The following is a 22,103-nucleotide window of genomic DNA, read 5'->3' on the forward strand; positions in this document are numbered from 1 at the left end:
TTGACTTCTTGAGGCGGAAGAACACTTAGCAGATGGTATTCTGCCTTACCGTTTGCCACGAAGTCTGCCTGCTCCTTTTTTGTCCATTGATATATTTTCTTGTTCTCTGGAGCTTCAAAGCCAAGTTTCATTGTTAGAGTTAATTCAATATCGGTGGTAAAGAATACCTGCATATGCTTTTTCCAAGTGGCGAAATCCCCTTCGAATTTCAGCGGGTGGATGCTTGGTCCGACCATCTCTTTGTTGCTTCAGACGACGGTTAGTCCTTCTGAGGCGTCTTGGCTCTGATACCACTTGTAGGATCGTTGTGCCGGCTAGAAGGGGGGGTTGAAAAGCCCTGTAAAATAAAATGAAAACCCTTCTCGAACTATTAAGCTAACACTTGAAAAATAGATTAAGCAGGAAATAAAGCATAAAGACGAGGCACCGGATTTGACTTGTTTACAACCGGGGAGGTTGTTAATCCAAGGAAGATGGTCGCACTAAAAACTTCTTCAGGCGGAGAAGCCTCGTTTACAGTAGTGTTGGCATAGAAAGAGAGAAGCTAATCTAAGCAGTGGAAGCACACAAGTGTTGTAACAATTTCTGAACTGATGAAAAGCTTCTGGACCAAGGCTATATTTATAGCCTTGGTCGGGGCTCTTGGGAGGGGTTCCGGGCGCCCTAGGGGGATAAAACTTTATCCCCAACGTTCAGATCGCGTTTGACGCGATCTGGTCAACAAAACAAGTATGGGCGCCCGGAAGGGTTTCGGGCGCCCCGGGCTGCTCCGGGCGCCCCGGAGCCGAAAGTCAATAGCGTTTGACTTTTTCATCGGGGACCTCTACTCCGGTTCGGTTCAGCTCAGTCCGGGTCTTCTACACCGGATCCGTTCACTTGGATGATCTCTGCCATCCGGAAAAGGGGCTCACCCGAACCCAACTTCCGGTCTTCTCGAGCGGGCTTCCCTCCGGCTTCTCGTCCCTCAGAATCGCCGCATGTTTCCTTCTCGTCTGCCGGCATACTCATCCTCAGTCTTCGTCCCTCGGACGCACCGCGTGCCGTCCTTCTCTCTAGTTGCGTCTCTTACTCCCCGAGCAATCTTCCGCTCCGGCTTTCGTCCCTCAGAACCACCGCACGCTTCCTTCTCGTCCGCCGGTGTACTCTTCCGCAGCACCTCGTCCCTCGGACTACCGTCCTTCTCGCTAGCTGCATCTTCTGCTCGACTACCTGTGCTCCTAAGCTCCTACACACTTAGACACAAGGTTAGAAACACACAGGACCTAACTTAACTTGTTGATCACACCAAAACAACCTTGGGGTTCCAACACCACATCCTTGCTTGGTGCAAGGGGCCGGCCAAGCATGAGCTTGGAAGCCAAGAGGTTGTCGGCCATAGCTTGGTGCCCAAGCTAAGGGCCGACCACGTGGAGAATAAAATGAAAATGAAGTTTGTTTTGAAACAAAATTTTGTTAAAATCTTTCCTTATTTGTTGTTATCTACAATGGCTAAAAGTGAGATTTTATTTTGTTAAAATATTTTCTTATTTGTAGTTATCTACAATGGATAAAAGAAAGATTTAAATTTCCTTTTATAGTCATCCTCATGGTTTTAAAAGAGAGTTTTAAATTTTTAAAATCTTTCCTTTTATAGCTATCTACAAAAGATTAAAGAGAGATTTTAATTTTGTTAAAATCTTTCCTTATTTGTAGTTATCTATAATGTTTAAAAGAGATATTTTAATTTTTGATAAATTTTTTTTTTGTAAGCATTATTTAAAAGGAGTTGTAATTAATCTTTCCTTTTTGTAGTTGTCTACATGTTTTAAAAGAGAGAGATTAATTTTAAAACATTCCTTTATTGCCATGTACAATAGGAAATTTTTAAAAGAGATATTTTAATTTTGTTTAAAATCTTTTCTTGCTTGGAGCACAAGTTTGTGGCTGGCCACACCATGATAGAAAAGGAAGTTTTATTTTTTTTGTTATAAAACTTTTCTTTTTGCCTTGACCAAGGATTATAAGAGAGAAGGAGAGGGTGCCTCATTAAGGGACACAACCCTAATTCTATTCCCCTCTTCTATTTTCCTTGGTGTGGTCGGCTTCTCCTCTCCTTTCTCTCTTCCTAAGGCTAGCGACACAACCTTGCTTCCTCATTCCCTTTATTCCCTCTAGGGCTGACACTCCATATTATCTTTGTGGCCGGAGGTTGGAGAAGAAGAAGAAGATAAGAAAGAGCATAGAGGTGGTCGGTTGCTTGGAGAGGAAGAAGAAGTGAAGGAGTTTTTCCTATTTTGGCATCTCATGGTGGCTCGAGAGTCTTGGAGAAGAAGAAGCGGTTCAAGTGGATTCCATCTTGGTAGATCGTTGCCCACACAACGTCCAAGAGGAGAAGAGGAATACAATAGAAGATCAAGAAGACTTTAAGCTACAAAGAAAGGTATAACTAGTTATTTGTTTCCGCATCATAACTAGTTCATGTTCCTTGTATAGATCTTGAAAAATCAAACACAAGAGACTATCGATTTTAGTTATCTTTTTGTTATCGATTTTCGTTTCGATTTCATGTTTCGATATTGTGCTTCTATTGAGGTCTCTATAGTTAAACCTAGTTTACTGTGAGAAGTTTAAATATCCGATTTCTTTGAAAGGTTTTGTTTAGGCAGTGGTGGATGATCCCATATCCAAGAAGGCTTAGTGCCTCGCCACGTTTGACCTAAAAGTCGATCCTTGAAATAGATATTTGATCAACTTCTGTAATATGGTTTAACTTAGGAAGATCACATCGGTTAAACTTGAAGTAAGAATGTTAAGTTTCGTTCCCAATTCAAGTTTAACTTCTGAAGGACAATTTGGATTAATAATGTTAAGCATCATTTGCAATCCAAATTTAACTTCAGTAGAGCACATGGGTAGCTAGGATAGTTCTATACTTGTACAAATTTTTGTACAGGGAAACTAGGGTGGTATTCCGAGTAGCAACCAACAAAATCTTCTTCATATGTGTCATTGTCGTTGTTATGATGATTCTCTGTAGCAGTTGATCTAGCAATTGAGACATCATCATATTTACTATTATATAATAAAAATCATTAATTTGGGAACAAAATTTTAATATAAATACAAAATTAATGGGCATATACCCTTGCTGCAAAACTGGACAATTGCGCTTGTCGTACGAGACACCTCGATGAACACATTCATAGCATAGCCTGATTTTGAGGTTGACTTATTCTTTAATGATTTCAATCTCTTCTTACATCCCTTTTCCTTTACTAAAGAAGGATCAGCAATATCGTGGGGCTCATCTATGGATTTCTTCCTTTGACTTTCATTGTCATATATTCTACTAATGCTCATCTCTTGAATTTTTACTGTATATACAATTGAATTGTTCATCCAATCAGTTTATCCCCTCATAAGTTAAATATGCATCATCAATTAATACTATAGTTTTATAAGATAACCTCGAGTGTCTTGGCATCAAAAGTCTTTCTGAATTATCAATGAAATTTACTCACCCAAAGCATATATTGCTTCAACCTTTACATTTCTTGTCCATCGTTTGATTATATACTTATTAGGTAACAGAAACACTTGGTTGATACTGAAAAAAAAACCAACATATTCCTATATGGAATGCCCTCAAACTCAAATTTCCGATAGCGACCTGATATGTACTCCCTCTGTTTATCATGTGTGAGCACCCTTGGTTTTGAAGAAGAATAACTTTGAAAATTCATGACATAAGAAACCATTATTTCAACACTTATAGATGCTTGTTGCACATAATAACCATGACTCTCACTCTTTTCACTTTAAAAATCCAACTATTTTTTTTGTGTGTACAACTTAACTATTTGGTTTCCATTGGCCAATTTGTCTTAATCTTCGAATACTCATTCATATCAATATAGTCAATAACTAACTTATTATGTACTTGGTGTCGTAATACCCTAATGAAATGGATGATAAAATTTCTCAATGAGTTCTTACTTGAGACATACTTCTTGAAAAATGAATATCATGAGTTTTCAGATCTCTGACTAATTGACATTCCGGTATAAAATACATGGATAAAATATAATGGGATCAACCTTTGTTGTAATTCATACATCAATGACAATCAATATTTTTCTCCAAGTCAGAACACTTGATAACCTCTTCTCATAACTTTTCAAATTCATTGGGTGTTGAAAAGTTCATAATGACATTCAAAATGCATTGATAGTAGTTGCAAAAAAGGCAAAAGGGATAATTTATCTGGAAATTTATTGAATATGTGCCATAAACAATATTGATGCACTGTTTGAGGGAAAACTTGTGCAATGACTTTCATCATAGTTGGATCTTGATTGGTAATGATCATGGTTGATGGACCTTTAGGCATGACTTTTATGATCTTCTTAAGAAACTAAACAAAAGAGTCAATTTTCTCATCACTTAAAAAGTCACAACCAAACATAATGGTCTAATGGTAATAATCAACTCTTACAAAGGGTGTAAAAATCAACTCATATTTGTTGGTGTTGTATGTCGTATCAAATATAATTACATCACTAAAGACACTGTATGCCCTCCTTGATACATGATCCATCCAAAAATACTTAGTGAATCTGTTAGTTGAATCAGTCTCATAATCAAAGAAAAAGATTGAATTCTTGTCTTTCTCATATGTTAATAACTTGATCAGTGTTTCAACATCGATACCCTTTTGTTCATCCCTTAGATCTTTTTCAAAATTTTTAATATCTCTTTCTGTGCAACCTACATGCTCAAGTCCTCCATACTCTATCTCCAATAATCAAATTTGTTGACTAGCTAAAATATTAGCCTTTGAAAACTGCTGAATTAATACTTTTTAACTGTAGAAACATTACAATGTAACAAATACACCTTTGAAGGAGTCGAGAGTAGATGATTATTATTGGTGTAGGTTGCACTAATGATTAAACTCAGATTTCGATGTATGACAAAGATTAAAGTTAGATTATGTTGTTCTAATCCAGTTACCAAGTGTGTAGGACTGAAAGACTTGATAAGGACCAAACACCAGGCTGATGTTTAGTCGAGTCAGGAGGACTAGACGATTGGCAGGAAGTCCAACTAAGTCAGAGGGGACTAGATAGTTGCCAGGAAGTTCAGTCGAGTCAAGGAGGACCAGATGATTGGTTGAAGTCCAGATAAGGCATTTGGCAGAAAGACTTGGTGGGTCAAGAAATCAAGAACAACTAAGTCCACAAATGGTAAGTAAAGGAAAGCAACTAGAGGAGAGATCTAGTGAGAATGCGTTTCCGGTTGAAGGAATAGTAGGCGTCTCTCCGACCTAAGGTTTCAGCAAAACTTGAAGTCAGGTCCGGATAGTTCAGAGACTATCAAATACTCTATTACTCTTCTTTCCATATTATTTCTTGTTGTGCTAACCTTGTGATACAAGAAAATAAGTTGCTAAAAAAGGGGGCTCTAGGCCCCTGAACACATTCTGGGTGCCCAAAGGTCTGGACGACCATAGTTGGTCCAAGCACCCAGGATGAGGCTGAACAGGGTGACCAATAAAGCTTAGGTGGTGCATGGTGATTGGCTAGGATACGTCACAGTCCGAGCACCCGGACGGGTCTAGGAGCCCAGAGATGAATGAAATTTCAGAGTTTTGAGTTTCATTGAGATGCAATCATGTTGTCAGCATTCTAGGCGTTCGGGGGTGATCCAAGCACCCGGAGATGGCCTATAAAAAGGACTTCAACCAACAGCTCCAAAAAATCATTCGTTGCTACATGTACCACACAGTAGTTGCTACATGTATTGTTGGGTAGCTAATACAATGTGTAACATCTACTGTCATTGTAGTAGCTACTGTCGGGTAGCTACTACAACGTGAACTTAAATATAATACATTAAAATGTATTAAACATGCAAACTATAATACTGGATAGAAACAATGACAACAAGATAAATCTAAATGTCTATTCTTCATCATTAATTTGTACAAGAGTTAATATATCGTGGAAGAGTTTAAGCCAAAAGACCTATAAACAATACAATTTCAAATATCATATCTATCTTCATCACTAATTCGCAAGGTAGAAGGATCAAGGCATCTATCGACTAAATATTCTATAGAGAAAAAAATAGATACTGGAGAAAGGAATTACGATCAAGAATGGAGGGGTGGGAGTGACAGCGTTGACTTTGTTTGCGGTGGTAGTTTGGGGAGCAAATTGGTCTATTAGAGAAAAAGCTTACAGTGGCTTTGCTCTGCTTATATATATAGAGAGAGAATATTTATTTATTTTTAAATTTATTTAACTTTAATATTATAGTCCAAACTCCTAAACTCTAAAGACTAAACTCTAAATTCTAAACTCTACTCATCCGATGTTAGTAGAAATTTTTAGTATAAAAGAACCAGAAGAACAAATTCAAGATCTTATTTCTCTTTAAAAGAATTCTTTCATTTTTCGTATCTATATATTTTCATATTATGTTCCTCATCATCTATTTAATATCATTTTTATGTAAGGTAAATTTTGTTAATCATCAAAATACTAAATGATCCTGTCCAAAAATCATAAAGAAGGTTGGCTGGGGATGTGGCTTCTGGATTAACTACTTATAGAACTTGCCCCGCTCTACAACACAAGAAACATTAGTGTCAACCCAAGGAAGGGGTCCCCGACGTTGGTCCTCTAATACTCAAGTCAGTCACCGGAAAAATGGAAGAAAGAAGAGCAACAGTAAGCATAGGCGTGAATAGTAAATAACGTGTACCTCCACCGGTACATGGACCCTCCCTTTATATAGCGTCCCATTGGGTGACGTGCATGCACCTCAAGGCTTGGGCATGGTTCCCTAATCGTCCTATGAATGGATCTGTCAAGAAAGTGTCTCTGACACTATACCTTTACAGGACATGCAAAACCCTAATGAGACAGTAGAAGCTGTTGGTGCAACATTCCTCAGGTCAAGGTTGACCTGGTTGACCAAGCTTGAGTCTTGGTTTGGATTTCGATGTTTGACAATGCAAGGTTGATCGAAGAAGAGTCAAGTAGGTCAAGGATGACCGGATACTTGACTGGGAAGTTCTAACTGGGATGTTAGGCAGGAGGAAAATCCTGGTGAGTGAAGCCAGGTGAAAGACCTAGTGAGTGAAGCTAGGCAATTGGGAAAGTCCTGGTGAGTGAAGCCAGGCAAGAGAAATCCAGATGGGTCAAGGTTGACCAGACATCTGGTGAGAGTCCAAGTAGGTCAAAGGGATTGACCGGATACTTGGCACGAGGAAGAAAAGTCCAAGTAGGTCTTAGGGAGTGATCGGATACTTGGCAAGAAGAGAAAAGTCCAAGTGGGTCAAAGGGATTGACCAGACACTTGGTGAGAGAGTCCTAGCTAGTCAAGGGTGACCGGATGCTAGGTCTTATGTACCAACAAGTCATGGTTGACTAGATGTTGGTTTAGGGGGCTTTGGGCTTGGTTTTGAGCAAAAACCAAGATCTGGATTGATCAGCCGATTGATCCAGCAGGTTTGGATTGATCCGTGGATTGATCCAGCAGGTTTGGATTGATCCGTGGATTGATCCGTGAATTGAATCCGATCAGCGCGTCGTCGAATCGATCACTGGATCGATCGGACATACTGGATCGATCCGCCGATCGATCCAGACGCTAGTTCCGCGTCAGTAGGTCTGAATCGATCACTGGATCGATTGCCTAACCTGGATCGATCCGTGGATCGATCCAAGTAGTTTCCGAGCACAGAGCTGCTGGATCGATCCGTGGATCGATCAGAAGCCTCGTACTAGCTGGGACCATTCGATCAGATCCAGACGACAGCTAAGACCTAGACAGGCGTTCATTTCCTTCGGCACCGCTTCACCAATTCATTCCAGATTCATCACAGCTCCTCCCCAGCACTCTCTAAGCTCCTCACCGCCAGTTCTTGAAGGTTCTTGGAGGTTCATCCAAGTCAAGAGGCGAGTTGCAACGAGAAGAAGAAGAAGCTAGGGTTTTTACTGCATCTCTTGTAAGCTTTTGCTTATTCTTTACTACCCTTTCTTCTACTTGTATTGAGATTCTTGTAGGGCTTCTCCGCCTTCGGTAGTTTCCGAAAATGAGTGTTTATTAGTGGAGGTGTGTGTGTGTGCGTGGATCCTTGGACTAGTCACCTCTTGTGAGGTGGATACCAAGTAAAATCCTATTGTTAGCATTGTTGTAGTTTGTTTCTTTGTATTCCGCTGCGCATCACTTTGAAGAAACAAGCAACGAAGCACGGTGAGCACATGCGAAGCTATTCACCCCCCCTCTAGCTTCTTTTCGGTGGTAACAGAAGCTTCTGTCGTACGATCCTCTTGTTGACCATGTCGTGTTGTCAGCGACATTATCTCCTAATGAGATATAAAGAGATATAAAAGGGGTCTCACTGTTTGGCCGAGCGGATGAGCCACTCGGCCGGGGATCCCTGCCCTGTCAACATCAACCGATCTTCTCCATAATGTCGGATCGTAAAGCGCTAGATGGGAGGTGAATAATGCTCATGGCTAATTCGTTTGTTTTGAGTAAATACATAGCGGAAAACAAAGATAGACAACACAAACACCAAGAATTTACTTGATTCGGAGCCTATGACAACTCTTACTCCAAGGCCCACACGTGAGAGTGCTTTCGATGAATAATCACTTATCAATCGGAAAGATTACAAATAGAGTTTTACAAGTAATTAGAAATTTAAAGAATACCGACAACTTTATATAAGAAAATCTTCAGTAGAATCGTCATCGGAGCTTTCGGGAGTCGTAGAAGTGTTTTCTGAGCAGCTCGAAGAAGCGGAAGTCGTTCGTTGTGTTGTTTTCAAGATCTTGGTCGAAGCTTCTTTTATAGGCTATTCCGGGCACCTGGACCACGTGGCTCAGCCACTCCGCGAGCTCCACAACATCTTGGTGATAACTTTTGAGTTTCGGACACCCGGAACGACTCCAGGCGACTGGACCAGCTCCGGACGCCCAGACCAACTTTTTCCAACCCCTTATTTTCTGTAAAATAAAGTTAGTTTAGGAAAAAATAATATATCTAAATTGAAATTTGATAGCATTTGATTGTCCCATTCCGACTTTGAGTTTCATCGAAACTCTAGGTCAAACCGACGCCTACTATTCCCTCTTCGAGGAGTGCATCCTCACATACTCCTCTCAGGAGAAGTTACCTGTTGCCAGACCGGTCCTCCAGACTGACTAGACTTTTGTTCAGCGCCCAAGGCTTCCAATCTTCATGCTGGACACCTGCTCCATTACCCATCCAAACTTCCACCCGGTCGCCAGGATTTCAACCTAGAGTCCCCGACTCTAGGATTTTGCCCGAAGCGCTCGACCCACCAAGACTTTCCACCTGCCTAACCGCAGCTAGGACTTTTCATCACCTAGGGTTACCACCCCCTAGGACCTAGGGTTACTACCTCCTAGGATTTTCCACCTGCCTAGAATCTATTAGGACTTTTGCCTAAGACAACTTAGGACTTTTCCTGCAAGCTCAATGAACCTTATTAGACAACAAGACATCTTAACTTTTGAATCCTTTGCCATTATTAAAACATAGGTTTGATCATCTAGTACTTCCTGTACTAACAATCTCCCTCTTTTTTATTATGACAACCAGGTTCAAAAGTTAAGTAAACATATAGCAGTTTAATGAAAAACATTTAAAGAAAAATATAGCATTTTCTCACTAAGTATTAGCTCTCCCTTAATTTATCACTCCCCTTAACTTTTGATCATTCTTCCCCCCTTTGCCATATATCAAAAACAATTTAGGGAGGAAAGGTTTTTGCTCTATTTAACTTAAGCTCCCCCTGAAGGGTAGCACTTAAAAAAAAACTTAGCTAATTTTTTAGCATAGAAAGCGAGTCAGCTTTTTTTCAAAAAAACTTAGCTAAACTTAGCTTTGAAAATAATTGAAATTCCTTGTAAAAAAATACTTAGCTAAGAAGATGAATTCTTTTAAAAAAGAAACTTTATCAAATACTTAGCTTTATCAAAACTTAGTTAAGTACTTAGCTTTTTAAAAAAAAATTGATAAAAAGTTTAGTTAAGTACTTAGTTAAAAAAATTGATAAAAGCTTAGTTTCAAAAAATTTGATCAAAACTTAGTTAAGTACTTAGCTTTAAAAGGATGTTGATAAAAGCTTAGTTAAGTAATTAGATTAAAAAGGATTTTCATAAAAAGCTTAGTTAAGTACTTAGTTAAAAAAATTGATGAAAAACTTAGTTAAGTACATAGCTTAAAAATGATTTTGATAAGAAGCTTAGTTAAGTACCTCTTTTTTAAAAAAAACTAATTTTTCTAGATACAAAAATATTTAAACTTACTTTTTAAAATAAAATATTTAAGGATTATTTAAAAAAATAGTTAAACAGGAAAATTGAATTTCCTTTTTTAAAAAAAGACTTTAGCTTTTCAAAGAGCAAAAAGAAAAGTTTAACTTTGAAATTTTGAAAAAGAATACTTTAACTTTTCAAAACAAAAAATTAACTTAACTTGACTTCCTTTACTCCCCCTTGATTAATGCCTTAAAAATATTTTGAGGATCCTAGAGTCCAAGCATGTATAAGATTAAAGAAATTATCTATTTTTCTAATTTTCCAAGGTAATTTTCTATTTTCCTGATTTTCCATCTCACCCTTTCTAAGTTATCAAACATGTAAAACTTATGAGTTTGTATGAGATGGAATTAAATTAAGTTGATTTTATCTTTAACTTTGGAAAATATTTACGATATAGAAGTATATTTTAAAAAATAATTTAAGTTAAATTTGGATTAAAAAATACTGACTTTGAGATTTTAAAATATAAGTTTTGAATTTGAAGATTTCAAAATGTTGAAGACAAAAGTATTTTAAATTTGAGTTTAAGAATAATTAGAATTTGAAAACATATACGTTTGAGTAATTAAATTTTTAACTTTAAAACTTTTTAAACAAAAATTATGATCATTTGAAAATAATTTACTTTGATTAAGGATTTTAGAATTAATTAAAATTAATTATACTTTTAAAATTAATTGTGATTTGCAAATAATTATAATTTAATTATAATTTTACAATAATTAACATTTTAAAATTAATTATGATTTGAAAGTAATTATAATTTAATTATGTTTTGAAAATAATTAACATTTTAAAATTAATTATGATTTGAATGTCATTATAATTTAATTATGTTTTGAAAATAATTAATATTTTAAAATTAATTATGATTTGAAAATAATTAATATTTTGAAATTAATTATGATTTTATAATTAATTATGAATTTTAATTTAGTTACCTTTAATTTAATTAATTTATGTTTGGTTAACTACTCTAAACCTAGGTCCATCACACCTTTGTCTAGATTTTCAATCATGGAACCTTAATAGTATTTTGTGAGATGGTTAATGTTATCTTCAATTTAGATTACAATCTAAGGATCAATTTATAATTGAGTTAGACTAAGGTTTTACAATTAGTCAATTAAATATTTATTTCAATGTTTGGCTTCCAGGTTGTGGCGAGACACTAGACCTTCTTGGGTATGAGATCATCCACCACTTCTAGACAAAACCTTTCAAAGAAATTGGATATTTAATTTCCTTTTTGAAACTATTCGGTCTAACTAGTCAAGTGTGAATCAAGCCTAGGTCCTTATTTACCCTAGTCTAAGCATGTATAGTGAAAGTAGTAAAGTAAGCACCAAACAAATCTATCTATTGATATAAATGATCTTTCTATCGGCTCCCCCTGGATCATAGCCTCGATAGGATCTATCAAGGTAATGGATTTGATCCTTGGGGACCCAATATTGACCAAGTCCAACTTGATTAATTAAATTTGACTTGGGGACCCATGCTTGGACTAATTTTCTATTTGTTCTATTTACAAGTGATAAGTAAGATCTGTATTTTTGTTTAGCATTAAATCAAAGTCCGGATCCATTGTAAACAACTCTTTGTTTTCCAAGAATCAGATCAAGATTCTTGGAACCCAAGGTGAACTGTTCCAACATGTCCTTAAGTCCTTTAACTTGAGTTTTCAAATTGGAATTTTCTTCCTCAAGTTGTTGGACTTGGGTTGAACTTCCATTTTGAACTGCTCAGTCAAAGGACTTAGGTTAGTCTCCTCCTTAAAGATTGTTACCTCCTTTTGGAGTGACTTGACTCAGAGGTTGGATTTGGCTAACTTACGCATGAGATAGTTAACTAAGTTATGCAATTTATCTATTTGTGAAATTCTTACAATGGGATTAGGCCATTCAAAAACAGATATGGATTTGTGGCTTCTCTCGGATTCTGTTTCTAACTCGCTCTTGGTTTTAGATTCGTCGTCTTGTTCCCGAGCCGTAAGCACGAGGAAGCTCTTCTATTCGAGCTCTTCATCAGAGCCTTCTGAAGAAGACTCATCCCATGTCACCTGTAGTACTTTTTTGTTGGGGCAATTTTCCTAGGTCAAGTTTGACCAATTTGACTAAGCTTGAGTTGAGTCAAGCTTGTGTCGAGATTTGAGTTTTGATATTTGACAATATATGGAGATTGCTAGGGCAATCGTCCGGTTGTGGAGATGGTCAAAGGGTTGACCAGGTTGAGAAGAAGACAAGTCAAGTAGGTCAGGGATGACAGGAGACTTGACTGGGTAAGTCCTAATTGGAGGTTAGGTGTCTTGAAGTCCTAACTGGAGGTTAGGCAGTGGTGAAGTCCTAACTGGAGATTAGGCAATGGTGAAGTTCTAACTAGAGGTTAGGCAGTGGTGAAGTCCTAACTGGAGGTTAGGCAGTGAAGAACTCCTAACTGGAGTTTAGGCAATGGGAAAGTCCTAACTGGAGTTTAGGCATCTGGAAAGTCCTAACTGGAGGTTAGGCAAGAGAGAAGTCAAGTATGTCAAGGTTGACAGGAGATTTGACTGGGAAAGTCCTAATTGGAAATTAGGCAATGGTAAGTCCAACAGGAAGGTTGGCAAGAGTGAAAATCCAAGTAGGTTAGTGTTGACTAGACTTGGTGGTGAAAGTCCTGATAAGTGAGATCAGGCAATTGGGAAAGTCCAAGTGTGATCTTGGCAAAAGTTGAAAGTCCAAGCATGTGGTCTTGGCAAGGTAAGTCCTAGTGTGACTTGGCAAGGAGAACTCGATAACTAGGATAAGGCCGAAGGAATCTCCTAAAGGCAAGGTGTGAAGGATGAGAGATATCCGAGAGACGCAAGGCTGATGGAGGAGGCTAGAAGGCTAGTTCAAGGTTGATCGAGTGTGGTGTATAATCCGACAACTAGGATGAGGCCGAAGGAAGCTCCTGAAGGCAAGGCGTGAAGGATGGGAGATATCCGAGGGACGTAAGGCTGATGGAGGAGGCTAGAAGGCTAGTTCGAGGTCGGCCGGGTGTTGGCCAAATGCGCGCTAGGCATGGATACCCAACAGGTCATGGTTGACCAAGAGTTGGGTTTGGGACCTTGAACTTGAGTTTAAGGCAAGTTCAGGGTGTTCAATTGATCGGTCGATCAATTGAACCAGTGTCCAATCGATCGGTCGATCGATTGAACCAGTGCACAATCGATTGGTCGATCGATTGGAATATGCTACGAGTGTGGGATGACTCCAATCGATCGGCCGATCGATTGGGAGCATTACTCGCAAGCATAGAAGCTTTCCCAATCAATCGGGTGATCGATTGGGATCTACCAATCGATCGGTCGATCGATTGGGAAGTGACCGTTGAGCAGGAAACGAGTAATGGGAGGCTGGGATTGTGCAGATGTGACGTGGCAATCGATTGGGAGCACTGTATAAAGCCTGGGCGAAGCGTTTTCTTCGCTAGAACTTTGAGTTCTTTCCTGTGACTCTTCTGCGACATTCACAGCGATCTTCTCCAAGCTTGCAATGCCAGTTCTTGAAGGTTCTTGGAGGCACGTCCAAGCCAAGAGGCGAGTTACAACAAGAAGAAGAAGCTAGGGTTAGGGTTTGGTGTACAAATCTTGTAAACTTTCCCTTGTATCTGCTTCTCTTTGTCTTTGTGTTGTATTGTGAGCTTGTATGGCTTCTCCGCCTTCGGTAGTTACCGTAAAGGAGTAATTTCATAGTGGAGGGTGCGTGAGTGTGTGGATCCTTGGATTAGTCACGAGATGCTATTCACCCCCCCCCCCCTCTAGCGGGCATATCGGTCCCAACAATTGGTATCAGAGCGAGGTCTCTCTTCTACAGACTAACAGCCAAGAGAGCAAGAAGCTAGAGGAAGAAGATGGACTTGGGAGGTCCACTTGGATGGGGCATCTGGATTCCTCCACCATACGACAAGGAAGACTTCGCCTTTTGGAGGAATCGGCTAGAGACATGGTTCTAAATGGAGTGGAACCAATGGGTTATCTTGAGTGACCCATTTGAAGCTCCTACGGACAAGAAGGGTAAACGCCTTCGACCTCGGCATTGGACCGAAGAGCAACGAGAGCAATCGGAGGCGGACAAGGAGGTAACGAGAATTTTGCATAATTTACTACCTTCTAATGTTTTGTTGAGTGTAGGTGAAACTACAAATGCAAGTGATCTTTGGAAAAAGATCATTGCCTATCATGAAGAGCCTACACAAGTCCAAGGAGTGGAAGAGCCCAAGGAGAAGGGCTCATTGGTCCAAGAAGAGAAGGATCAATCCGATGTTGACATGAGGTCAACATTCGAAGAAGAGGAGGAAGAAAAGATGCAATCCGATGTTGACATAAGGTCAACATTCGAGGAGAAGAAGGAAGAGGAGGAGAAGGAAGAAGATGAGAGATCTTCTACATCTTCAAGAGAGGAAGAGATGGAAGTATCCATATCCTAAAGAGTTGAAGAGGTGGAAGCACCCACACCCTCAAGAGGAGAAGAAGAGGAAGATGATGCAACCTCCACAATGCAAGCTACATCAAATGGAGAATCAAGCATCACCCCTACACATGAAGGTATAATTAGTTCAATTAAGAATAAAAATCATATCATTTGTTTTGAGTGTAGGGAACATGGGCACTATAAGAGTAAGTTCCCCAAATTGGCCAAGAAGAAGAGCCAAGTAGCACCTAAGGGCAAGGAGAAGGCCAAGGAGATTGGTTCCACGAAACGCAAGAGCAAGGAATATATTGTGTGCTTCTCATGCAATCAAAATGGGCATTACCGGAGTCAATGCCCTAAAGGGAAGAAGCCAATCAAAGTTAAAAGAGGAAGCACAAATCAAGGGGGAGCTTCTAAAAGCAAACCCAAGGTAACCTTTAATAGTGCAATTCCTTTTAGTCATGATGAAATGCATGTCAGAAATAACACTCATCATTTTAATGTAAATTATCATGAAAGTAGGAAGCATGATAATGTTAAGGGAAAATATATTCCTCCTCATGCTAGAACTACTACACCTAAGTTTAAGAAGGTAGATAGTAACTTAGGCAATAATACTAAGGACTTTAGATATAAGTCCCAAAATAGTAATACTCAAGGTTTCAATGAGAAATCGAAATCTAGGGATTTGATAAGAGAAAACCAAGTCTTAAGGTCAAGACTTGATAATTTAGAAAGGACCCTAGAAAGAATGGAAAATATTTTTAAGGGTCAAAATGAGCAAAAACTAGGGAGAACTAGGCAAGAGCCATTCAATGGCCATAGAGGTTTGGGATACAAGCCTAAGGCTAAGGAGGATGTGACCTCCTTTCATAAGGTTCCATATAGTTATGTGACCAATCCTAGGTTTAGAGGTCAAGTCAAAGAGACTAGAGAAGAAATCCCTAAAAGTACTTCTGGCAAGATCAATGTGACTAAGACTTCTAAGAAGTCTAACCAAGCCACAAAGAAGGTCACAAGGGAGTTCATCCCTAAAGTTGACCTAGTAAAGGTGACTAAGGCTCTAAAAAGGTCAAACAAAGTCACAAAGAATGTTACAAGGGAAGTTATCCCTAGAAATGACCTAGTAGAAGTGACCAAGGCTTCTAAGAAACCTAGAAAGGTATCTAGGGAAGTCATCCCTAGTGAATACCTAGAGCATCCAAGGAGCACCAATAGGTTTTGGGTTCCTAGGAGCATATTCTCTACACCCTAGATGGGTTTAGAGAGTGTCAACTTCAATTGGAAGGATAGGTCACCCAACTTTGGTAAAGTTGACACTTGAGAGCATTTTCAAGGTTATTGTTAACCTTTGAAAATGAAATGGATTATTAGTGTTACTCTTTGAAAGAGTAAAATGTGTCAAATATTTGAGGAGTTGATTTTAATTTAAATTGACACACTTGAGATAAGCAAAAGAAATGTCAAATGGAAATTTGACATTTTCTTATGGAATTAAGGGAAATGTAAATCTTAATCCAAGTTGTCACTCTTAGAAAGAGTGAAATGTGCCAAAGTTTGAGGGTGATTTTGATTTTAATTGGCACAAGCATAAAAAGAAATACCAAGTTAGAAATGTGGTATTCTCTTAAGGGGTTAAGGGAAAATTTAAACCTTAATCAAATTAATTACTCCTTGGAAGAGTAAGTTGTGCCAACCTTTGAGGAATCACATCTAATGTAAGTTGGCACACTTGGAAACAGGATAAGGAATTGTCTAGTTGAGATATTAGTATGTTCTTAAGGGATTAAGGGCAAATTTAAGTGTCAATCTAAACATTTAATCCTTAAAAGGAGTAATATGTGCCAAACAAATACTTGAGTATTGAAGTCTTAATTTCAATTGGCACAAATAGAATAAAGGCAAAAGAAATGCCAAGTTGGTTTTGACATTCTCTTAAGGAAGGCATAGGCAATCTAGGATTAAGTTTAAGACTTAGCTAAGGTTTAAGGATACTTAGATAGATTATCTAGGTATATTTTATTTATGATAAAATATCATGATTGCTTGCTCTTCATATGTCATGACATCATGTGTTGCATTCATGTTTATTATGAAAAATATAAAAATACCATGTCATGTCATACATACATCATGTAGTTATAGCATGTTTTTCTTTTGAAAATTACTTATTTTGATGTATGCCATGTAGCATCATGCATTAAGTTAATTTCCTTATGATTAAGGACAAAGGCATTTATTATGAATGGTGAATATCCCAACAAGTGGGATTCTACTAAAATGACATCCTAGGTGGATGATCTTAAGTCTCATAATGCCTAGATAAATATGCATGATCCCTTAGTTTAGGACAAAACCAAATTTACATTTCACAAAGAATCATATGGTGACTTGTATGTGTTTTAGTATACATTAGATACAAGTGAGATGTTAGGATGGTGAACAAAACTCAATATGTTGATTTAGTGCATCTTGTTGAGTTTTAGGTTCATCAAAACACATAGTTATGTGTTTTCCAATCATTGGGAAAGCTAATGTCCAAGTTATGTGCATTGAGCCCAAAGAACATGGTTAGATATTGGTTTTGAAAATGATTTTAAATGTACTTTAGAAAACCTTGATGAAGGCTATCTTTTGATAGTAATCATCATTGAATAGTTGAGCACAAACTTGGAAGAAAACACTAGAGTTTCTACAAGTTTCAAAGTTTGTGTCAATTTTTGAAAATAGGAAGTATTTTCATAGAAAACTATTTTTCCTTGATAGTATATACCCTAAGTAGTGTCTACATGAATTTTCATGATTTTTAGATTTTTGTAGGATTTTTGGGGAGTTTCTGTAGTTCGCTGAAATTGACTTTTAGGAAATCAGAAACCCAATCGATCAGTCGATCGATTGGATTGGGTTCAATCAATCAGTCGATCGATTGGGAAGCCAATTCCCACGAACAAAAGGGTAGTGAATAGATCAGCCAATCGATTGACCCAGTCTGGATCGATCAGTCGATCGATTCAGAGGGAATTTCTGCGAGCAGTAGCTTGCGGAATAGATCAATGGATCGATTGAAGTGATTTCAATCGATTAAGTCCCAACTTCAATCGATTGGGAAGTCTGACTTTGGCTGGAAAAGCCTGATTTCAGTACTTCAAGTCACTTCGAGTCCCGTTAACCATTCCAAATCCCTTGGAATATATTTGTATACATTTAGGGGGAGTTTTCATGTGAAAACAAGTATGGATTGGTTAAGAAATACCAAAGTGAAGTTTAGGATAAGGTTTAGTTTCAATTCTGAATTTTGGAGCTTTAAAACTTCAAGTTTTAGTTTTCAAGGGTCATTAACCATTCCTAACCGTTTAGAATACATTTGTATACACTTAGGGGGAGTTTTCATGATGAAAACAAGCATGGTTTGTTAATGTCGACTTAGGTGAAGTTTAGGTTGAGGTTAGTTTCATTATTGAATTTTGAACCTCAAAACTTCGAGTTTTGGTCTTTCTAATTATTTAGGAACCCCAAGTCATTGTTGGTGCAATGATAGAAGTTTGACCATGTTTTTAGGGGGAGTTACTCTTTGAAAACATAAAAATATTTTCAAAGACCTTGGAAGGTGGGTTAAACCTTCGTGATGAATTAATACTCAGGGTCGAGTATTGGAGAGCAATGGAAGGTTGGTTATCTTCATTACTAGGATGTTAAATGCTCTTGGATGAGCATTTTGGAGTAGATGTTTACTCAAGGGGGAGCATTGGGTTCAATGAGGGGGATCGGACCTTCATTGGTAAAGTGAAAAATGCTCTTGGTGTTAGTTAGAGACCTAGAGCCAATCATTTGATGATTGTTGTATGGACTCGTTGTATCATATTCTTGTATATAAATAAAGGCATTTGTTTTTTGTTATTATACTTACTTGTATTGGTGCCAAATAACTAAGTATAATAGCGTCCTTGAGTAGAAGGTTCTTACCTATATCAATCGATTGGTTGAATCGATAGTGAGATGATATATGAAACACTACTCTTAATCATTTCTAGTCGAGTATTAACATTCAAGGACAATGCTAATGCGATGAGACTAGCATGTAGGTCAACTCGATGACTTGATCTAACAAGTCATGGATATAGAGATATCAAGTTGACACATGGGTATGCATTGGAGAATGTATACTGAATGACCCGCCATGAGAAAGTATCATGGATCGTTATATGAGTGTCATATACTTTCTCATGTGGCTATTAGTATGACTACTAGTCCTTGGACCTGAAGTCACCATGGTTCCCTACATAAGGAGTTACATACTTTGGCTCGTAACTAGGTGGACTATAAAGGCGATTACTGGGTATGTAACAAATTATGCGGAGGGATGTGAGTGATGTAGAAGGGATCTATCCCTCCTATATGACGGGAGTGACATCGATATTCTTGATAGAGTGAGACCACGAAGTGCATGGCCATGCCAAAATGAGTCAATATGAGATAATGAGCTCATTTGATTGAGTGAGTCTACTTGAGATTCAAGATTTAGATTGATTAGAGGATGGCACGGTCTATGTCTCACATTGATCAATCTAGATATCAAGGATAGAAGGACAATTATCATATATTGTGAAGAGTCACAATTAGTAGTCACAAGGTGATGTTGGATCTCAACATTCTTGTAACTTGGGTAGTAATGATGTGTTGCTAGATACCGCTCATTACTTATGCTTCTAAATGGGTTTAGGAGCATTGCCAACGTTACAAGAACCTATAGGGTCACACACAAAGGGCAATTAGATGGAGATTAGGTTCATTTGATGTACCTAAAGGATTAGGTTCATGTGATGAACCTAATTGGATTAAGAATAATCCAAATTTGGCTAATTGAGTTGGACTCAATTTGGTTCATGTGTTAAGTGAGTCTAATTTGGACTTAGACTCATTTAATTAATTTAATTCAATGAATAGAGATTCATTAAATTAAAATTGACTTGAACCAATGGTTAGATTAGATCAACCAAGGGGAGAGAAGTGGTCAAGTTTGACTTGACTTGAGAGGAAGATGAAGGGTCAAGTTTGACTTGACCATTTTTCACCTCATTGGTGAGTTGGCATTAAGTGGCTAATGGTGATGTGCCACATCATCAAGGCTAGCACATGTGTGTGCCACCTCTTGAGGGAGATCAAGAGCCTTGACTCTTGATATTCCATGGGGTTTAAAAGTCTTTCATGAAAGTGGCCGACCACTTAATTATCTTGGGAGTTTTTCATTTTGTTGTGAAACCTCCTTCTTCTTCCTCAAGCTCTCTCTTCTCTCCCTCTCCTCCACTTTGGCCGAACCATTCAAAGGTGCTAGCACACCTTTTTGTTTGGTTTCTCCATCTCTTGCTTGTGTGGATACACATAGAGGAGTATCTACTTTGATACTCTCGAGATCCGGCGAATCTTGGACGAGCGGGATTAAGCGAAGGCACTACAACAAAAACCCTCATAGACATCGGTTTTCCACCGATGTCTATTACATTTTCGACCGATGTCTATGAAGGCGATGTAAAAGGTCTGTCATTTTAGACATCGGGTTAAAACCGGTGTAGTATCACTTAACGATATCGGGTGTAAAACTGATGTAATATTATATGTTAATAACACCAGTTTTGGCAGCGGTATACAACCGATGTAAGCGGTGGAAAACCGATGTAATATCAGTATTGTTTAACGACACAAATTCGATTTCCGAAATAGTGAAAAACCAATATTATCACCAAACAAATCATAAAATTAAGTTAATATTATTAATTCACTAAGAAAATCACAAATAAAAATGCACCGATGTATCTAAACACACCAAGTTAATATCTATATAATCAACACATAAATATTCTTCTTAAACATAAAAAGATAATATATATTGTGCACATCAAGTCAGTATCCACAAATTACACATAACTATTCTTCCTGAGGGTGACAACTGATTGGTGATTCTTTGTAAAGGAGACTTCCATTTTAAAGGAGCCACTGGAGGCTTTGGGAACTTTGCAACATCCTTCTTGGTTGTCCTCTCATCATTTAATTGATTCTCCAGTTCTCTTACCTGAATAAAATAAAATAAAATAATCTGTTATAAGGCTTCTTAAAGGGTACCATGCCATTTGGTTAAACTCGCACCTTTAGTTCATCAGGAGGATCATATTGGCCAATCCAGTCCCATGGCCAATCAACAAGATGTGGCATTAAGATTAGACAATGCATGAATATAAAAGCAAAGTTTAACTTACCACAGTAGGAATATCAAGTCCACGAGCAGCAACATCAGTGCAGAGCAATATATACCCTTTTCGGCTTTGCAGAACTCAAAGAATGTACTAGTTCATTTCTACTGCTTCTGCTTTCCATGGATATCGAGACAATCGACATGAATGTATCTGAGAAGCTCAGAATGGTACTTGACCGAATTGCATGAGGAGAAAAAGACCATTATCTTCTTCGAAAGGTTCCTCTTAAGAAAAACATACAAGACCAAAAACCTTTTATTGCTAGGCATGACACAATAGCCCTGCTGCAACCCTTTGACGGTCACCTGAGAAAGATGAATTCGTGTCAACCTTGCTATTGACGAAACAACCGAGTAAAAACAATGATAAAATAAATCTAGAGATTACCTTCGACCTTCCATCATCAACACCTACATATACAGGCTTTTCCTTAAATGACAAGTTCGCAAAATCCTCAACCTGCAATTTTTTTTATAAGTTAAAGAAAATGAAATCAAAATGATTATGAATAGTAGTTAGAAAGAAATAGAAACCTGCTTAGTTTGGGTAGCTGTAAATAGAGCAGTTTGCCTTGTCTGCGTATTAGGGAGTGAATGTGATAATTATAAAACATGATGCTGACTTTGCAACACTCCTGTAATAACTATAAATCGAAGGGAACTAAATAGCATACCTTTGGCAGCCGCTTAAATATTTGCTCCATGTCTTCCTCAAAGTTAGCCTCCAATATTCGATCGGCTTCATCGATTATAAGAAACTACATTTGGTGCACCAACACCCAAAATTAGTATCTCAATGTCAAACAAAGGAACATATGAAAATAATTATTGATCTCGTGGTTAGGATTAAACATGCTAGCAAATAATCATTAGCATGGATATGCAATAAGATGAAACACGCAACTAGTTGGAGAACATAAGTAGAGCTCATTAAAGCAAAAAAGAAAAGAAATAACAGATCATTTAGTAAAAGGAACTCAATGAGTACTGAGGGCATTCAATGGAAAGATATATAATTTTAGTATGCAACCACTTCAAACTACATCCAGTCACCTCCACTTTGCCATTCTAGTATCT

At 37.9% G+C, this 22,103-nt stretch overlaps 1 long non-coding RNA gene across 1 annotated transcript; it reads right to left on the reverse strand.

Annotated features, from left to right (window-relative positions):
• Positions 1–21,432: 21,432 nt before the first annotated feature.
• On the reverse strand, positions 21,433–21,872 carry LOC122031010. Its single transcript, XR_006125703.1, has 3 exons — positions 21,701–21,872; positions 21,561–21,602; positions 21,433–21,486 (listed from the first exon to the last, which is right to left on the reverse strand). It is a non-coding gene; the product is annotated as an uncharacterized LOC122031010 (long non-coding RNA).
• Between the last annotated feature and the right edge of the window lie 231 nt (positions 21,873–22,103).

The sequence above is a fragment of the Zingiber officinale genome, chromosome 11A (genome assembly GCF_018446385.1).
Source record: "Zingiber officinale cultivar Zhangliang chromosome 11A, Zo_v1.1, whole genome shotgun sequence".
Classification (NCBI taxonomy): Eukaryota; Viridiplantae; Streptophyta; class Magnoliopsida; order Zingiberales; family Zingiberaceae; genus Zingiber; species Zingiber officinale.